The following is a 6109-nucleotide window of genomic DNA, read 5'->3' on the forward strand; positions in this document are numbered from 1 at the left end:
CTTGCTAGGTGAGCATTTGCTCCGGTAAATTAGGTCACTTTTCATGTTAACTCACTTCTTCTAAACACAACATTTCCTGGTGCACGTTTTCTCTATGAAAAAATACATTGTCCCTTACATGATTGCTCGTTTTTTTTCATCAAAGAGTACAGAAAGAATAAAGAAAGGAAAAGTGTCGTAAATGAACTCTGCCGCCCGTGGGAGATGTCAAGCGCATTGGACATGAAAAGTGCCCGATAAAAGCCATTTCTGTACCTTTCTCTTAGTGTCGGGGCTCCTATTGAATGTAAAGGAGGCAACGTGCTCAGCCAGCCGACTCAGCGCTTACTGAACGCAGGTGTCTCAGAGCGGTGTGTCCAAGTGGAAGTAAAAGAGGCGAATGCTGCCGGCGTCGTGGCTTAGTTGGTTAAAGCGCCTGTCTAGTAAACAGGAGATCCTGGGTTCAAATCCCAGCGGTGCCTGTCATCCTGTCTTCGCGCACCGTTTATTGTTACAGACAATATTCTTCAGCATTATGTTTAAATGAAATGTTCATTTCGTTTTTGGCACGACTTGTTTTTCAAGAAATCCACACATTGCGAAAGATAAATTGCTCATCTTTCTTATCAGTGCAAAAGAATTACTGCCAGCAGGCAAGAAAATGACAACGATTTTTTTTTTTTACTTTAGCCAAAAATCTGTGAATGTAGAAAAAATACGACGTGTGTCAGTTTCTATGGCACACTCAGTCAGGGTGTCCTTCAGTTAAACACAACGTTAGTAGATCAAACGCACCCAGAGACACACTTCGAATTAATCCGATCTAAACATTACCTTCTCTAAATGTGATTGAGTTTCTTTCCACGTCCTTAGCCATCTTGATGTTTGCAGAGATTTTCAACTTTTGACACGAGTCAAACTACAAGTAAATAGTTGAGTACCTAAGTCAATATCACCGGGAATGTGAATATAAATGTAAACATCAATATTTCTGCTGTCTCCTGAGAAACACAAGTATAGAGTCAAAACACAATAAATAATGCTAAAAAAACTGTTCAGTTAACACCCAGATGTGACAAAACACATTTAAGACTTGCATCCCCTTTAAATATGTATTTCCTTAATATCAGTTCTCTTCCCTCCCCAGGATACCTGCAAATTCACTATCGCACATTAAAGGCTGTGTGTAAGTCTTACATGTGTTCTGTCACATCTGGGTGTTAAATTAATAGATGTGTTGTGTTATTTAATATGATTTGACTCCACGCTTGTGTTTCTCGGGAGACAGCAGAAATATTGGGGATTTGCGGCTACAGAAAAGAATGTGAACTTTACAGGCAAAAGTAAGGTTACGTTAAAGAAACAAAAACTTATTGTCACCCTTTTCAACTTGATTATTTAAGACATTTGTTCGGAATAGTATATCTTCTCGTGTCTGTGGCTGTTGTCCTACAATAACGGTAGTGAAATAGCAGGAATGTGCGGAAAGAATCGGGATGGAACAGAAGACTCATCTAGTTGATAGTAAGGTTGTGTAGGACCGCACACACTACGATGTCAGTGTTGAGTAGCGTGGTTTAAAAGCTTCTTCACGAACCGGGAAGGAGTAGAAACCTAAAGTCTTCTTATCCGTAATCAGACACGTTATCCATTGTGCCACTGGCGTTTGCATCGCATTCCCATACAGCACCACATTGAGTTCAGAGCAGCTAGTAATACTGTACATCGCCACGGTCAACATTTTCTCAATTAGATTCATGTGTTTTGTACGTGTGTCTAATTACTCCGTCTTTCATTATGTCTGGTTTAAAATAATGTATCTTTAAAACAGACAAAGGGTTTATGAGTCTCCCTGAAATTCACACACGAAGAATAAAAGATATCGCGTTTAAAAAGAATACAAAGATGCCGGCGATAGAAAACGGAGAGTCTTAAGTGCGCGCTATCACTGAACTAAACTCCCGATCGGTAACTTGTCGGCGGGTTTTTAATTGTGTTAGGAAGCGCAAACAGTCAACAGTGTACATTTTAAAGGTCTAAGCAAAACAATCAGACTTGAGGATTAATCAGAACAGGAGCCTCTACTTCTTTGTATACTGAGGTTTCGGGTGAACATCAAAGTGAAAGACAAATTCGAAATTTTCACTTTTTGATTAAGGAACAAGAAAACACCATCATTTGAACTGGATTCAAACCAGGGACATAAGAAACGCCTGCTGTTGTTGTCTACAGTCTTAAGAGCTAGCAACTGAGCTATCGAGAGGTCGGAAAGTAAATGTTTTGTCACACGCGTAGCCCAATGCAGTGTAGTGTTCCTCTTTATTTAAATCCCAGTTCGATATCAAAATACTCACTCCCATAGTCTCGTTTAGTAGAAGAAATGGACCAGGCTTCTACTCTATAAACGTCCATAGTTCTTATAAAACATTTGAAGGGACATCGGTGCAGGCAGAAATCGACTCTTTTTCTAGTGGGAACAGGATCACATAAAAACTTTCTTTTGAATTGAGAAGAGGATCATGGTGACACTCAAAACATACTTGCCTTTGCTTCTTTCGAGGACGAATGGATTATTGAACTGCAAACATCGGAACATCGGATCAAATCTCTCCACTACTGCAGTTGCTTCTTTGAGAGTTTCTTCAAATATTTCAACTGAAGGTCAAATTCAATCTTACGGATTTTGGTTTTCTTTTGATCGAAATTGTATTAAAATCCGAGCCTCTTTCACAGTTGTATAATACTTTCCCCTGCATCCTCAGATAAAAATTCTAAATACCACAAAGTTACAATATATGGAATAGCATTTATTTTTAAATGTATTTTAAAATTTGCATTTATTTAGAGCTACATTTAGTGCTAGGTAAAGATAACATTGCTAATATTGATGGAGTACAAATGGAAGATGGATTTATGAGCTAAAAGTGCTAAAACGCCTCTTGTAACAACTAAGGACTCGTAGCAAGATTTATTTTCAAATCCAATCTTTGCTATTGCATTGCGTATTATGTAAACACGATCAGTTCCGGTTTCTGGTGCGTGCATTTTTTTCAAACTGAAATTCACAAGAACATTTTTCAAGATGCGCCATGTCCCAAAACCGTTTATCAGGACTACTATTAATATCAGGTGAAAGCAGTACAAAACATAAATTTAGCCGAAATATTAAGAGACTATTGTCTGTCAGCTACTAAGCCATGTTCAGCCAACGCTAGAAATATTGCTGCTCTCCTAAAGTAGCAAAAGACCGCCAACCCAACTTAGAAACAGAACACAAAGGCTCAAACCGACGGGAGTGGGATTCGAGCCCACGCGTGCAGAGCCCAATAGATTAGCATTGCAAATTCGTGCCAAAACTATTGAGATACATCAGAATCGTACCTGTATTTCTTTGGATTTTAGGAAATTTATTTCAGCGTGTTTATTTTTTCTGCCTGTGATCTCGGAAAGAAAGACCCACTACCTGTTCACCGAAATATTCTGGGAGTTTGCTGTGGTTTAAGAGGAGTGTATGAAGGTAATAAAGGAGGGAGGACACGTGAATTGTATAGCTGCTGAACCCGGACACACACCGTCTCCAGCTACTGTTGGAGATTTACAGTTCAGAAAACTGCTGTCTCGAGCAGAAACTGATCTTCCTGCTTTAGTCAAGGTTATTGGAATCGGAGGTTACCGTGGGGTATAGCGCTTATATCTCTCTTCTCTGGCTAAACGGACAAGTTTAAGTTTACAACTGTAAAGTATAGAAATAGACAAAAAAAAAGCTAAAATACTTCAGTAAGGCCGAGCAGATAGGAAAGTTTAATAAAATGTTCTGTAAATCAATTTCCCTCGATTTCCGAACTCTCTGTTCGAGCTCTGATATAATCTCTCTGCTCCTGCCGCTGTCACTGGGAGAGTGACTACATTCGGTAGGGCTACAGGTTGATTTCACAATGCCACATTTAATTAAATAAAGGATAAACCACAAGGAAAACAGATATGTTTTAATAAATCTTCTTCTGGCTTTATATTTCGGTCTTTCACATTGGAATACATACTTTGCAGTAAATCTTTACTCGATTACAGGCAGCCCGAACGTAAGGGAGAATCGAAGCCTATTTGACTTTCTGCTAATCACATTGAAGTGTTCACGAAGCATTTCCCTGCCCATCATGTGCCCGCAAAACGGTTTATCCGTTTTCCTCTTCCTGTCATTGTCAGCGAGCGCAACAAGAAGGGAAAATGCAGGACAGAGAAAAGGTATTATTTGTCAGGAGTGGGATTTGAACCCACGCCTCTATTCAGAGACTAGAACACCCAAGCAATGGAAAGACAGGAGCCCTTGAGTCTGGCGCCTTAGACCGCTCGGCCATCCTGACGAACTACGTTCAGATTTCTTAAAAGCACCAGTAGTTCACTAAACTGAGAAATGCTTTGCTGGATAAACGTAAAATTGCCTGTTGTAGCCTAAACGGACCGGGAAATTAAATATTCGGATCGATTCAGAGTGTGCTTTACAGCCTTCTTGTAATATTTTGATCTGCTAGGGCGCAGTCGTTTTTACAATCTGGATTATTTCAAAAAGACCGACATCAGTGTAATACAGCTTTCACGTTTGGGAACAGACCTTGTATTGTACATTTCTTATAGGTTTATTTTCCTGATTGCAACATACTGTGAAGCATAGAAGCCAGCTGCATAAATCTCTATTACACGTCATTTATGAAGGCGTTTCAAATAGCAGCCACTGCAGGATTAACGCTTTTGGAGCATGTATTATATTGTAAATAATCTTATTTAAATAAGCTTAAATTCGCATACTGTTTTTCAGACAGCGCAAACCAGTCTGACCTCCTACAACTTTCTGTGCCGCTGAGTAGATCTTAAAACAGCTGCAGCCAGAGTAGCCGTAATGGCAACCCACTGCTTTGAGATCGGCTTTTCTTATTCTGCAGAACCACCGGCATCGGAATATACTGATCCGCATAAGAAGCGCTTTCGGTTTCTGATCGTTTTTATTGAGCGCTGCTCTAACTTTACATTTTGCTCGTACTAGTTTTTCCCATGAAAAAAGACATTTCCCTCATTACATGATTTCACTTTTTTATTTTCAACAAGTAGAAAGAAATAAAATATAATTCCATATAAGAGACACAGGTTGGATGGTTGGTGGTCTAAGGTGTTGCGTTTAGGTTGCAGCTTTTCCTGGAGACCTTTGTTTAAATCCTACTTCTGACAAAGTAGAAACGAAAAAATCCCTAAGTAGAAAGCATCTCGCATTTCACGTGTTTAATGTTAATTGTCTCAGCGGTTGCCTCGGTGAATGATGGATCTTCTCTCTTGCAGGGTGACGGCAAACTTCTTCAGAGAGGGGATCTCCCACGCACGGCTTTTCTTCATCAAAAGCGGAGACAAAAGAAACAGACTTCAAACTGAAATTAATTACTTCTTGATCGTTTATGACCGTCTTTAAAAAGCTGAGAGAAGGCGAAAACGTCTTTCGAAATGAGGAAATGTCTGCTGACAGTAAACACAGCTCCTCTTTAGTACTGTGCTAAGTACCCGTTTGTTGCGCGGCAGAACGGGGTACGTTTCTGTGACAGGGCCCTGGTTTATTTTTTTTAAATAGTTGAATCATATTGAAATGTTAAACAACGGAGATAAAGTCGCTGTTGACCAGGATGGCCAAGTGGTTAAGGCGTTGGATTTAAGACTTAATGGACAAATGTCCATGTGGGTTCAAACCCCACTCCTGGTAGAGTCTTGTAAATATTTTGAAGTGAGAGGTAACTTTTAAGACTTACACTCTATTTAAATGTCATTTTACTTAATTTCAGTTCTCTTCACTCCCTGGGATAACTGAACTCACAATCGCATACTGAAGGCTTTATATGCATTATCTGTGATACAGCTTCTAATAAAGACGGAATGAAACTGTATTAATAATAAATGACATTGTTTTAAATAAACGTGTATTGATAAACTTCATAATTAATAAAAGTGGTGTGACAGGAAAGCAAATTAAATATTACAATGATATTCCAAGCAACTGATGCGTAAATTCATTATGTCGTGACAGTTTTATTCCCACTATAAAGGGTAATATTCTAATGTGATCCAGTGTTCCGCTTAGTCTGCTTCTGAATTT

General features: G+C 39.2%; 3 non-coding genes across 3 annotated transcripts; 2 read left to right on the forward strand and 1 right to left on the reverse strand.

Moving 5' to 3' along the window:
- The first annotated feature begins 387 nt into the window (after positions 1–387).
- Positions 388–461, forward strand: trnat-agu (transfer RNA threonine (anticodon AGU)). Its single transcript has one exon. It is a non-coding gene; the product is annotated as a tRNA-Thr (tRNA).
- Positions 462–4229: 3768 nt separating this feature from the next.
- trnal-caa (transfer RNA leucine (anticodon CAA)) lies at positions 4230–4340 on the reverse strand. Its single transcript has 2 exons — positions 4303–4340; positions 4230–4275 (listed from the first exon to the last, which is right to left on the reverse strand). It is a non-coding gene; the product is annotated as a tRNA-Leu (tRNA).
- Positions 4341–5636: 1296 nt separating this feature from the next.
- On the forward strand, positions 5637–5719 carry trnal-uaa (transfer RNA leucine (anticodon UAA)). Its single transcript has one exon. It is a non-coding gene; the product is annotated as a tRNA-Leu (tRNA).
- Positions 5720–6109: the final 390 nt, after the last annotated feature.

Source organism: Atractosteus spatula, unplaced genomic scaffold (assembly GCF_055471065.1).
Source record: "Atractosteus spatula isolate fAtrSpa1 unplaced genomic scaffold, fAtrSpa1.hap1 Scaffold_139, whole genome shotgun sequence".
Taxonomy (NCBI): domain Eukaryota; kingdom Metazoa; phylum Chordata; class Actinopteri; order Semionotiformes; family Lepisosteidae; genus Atractosteus; species Atractosteus spatula.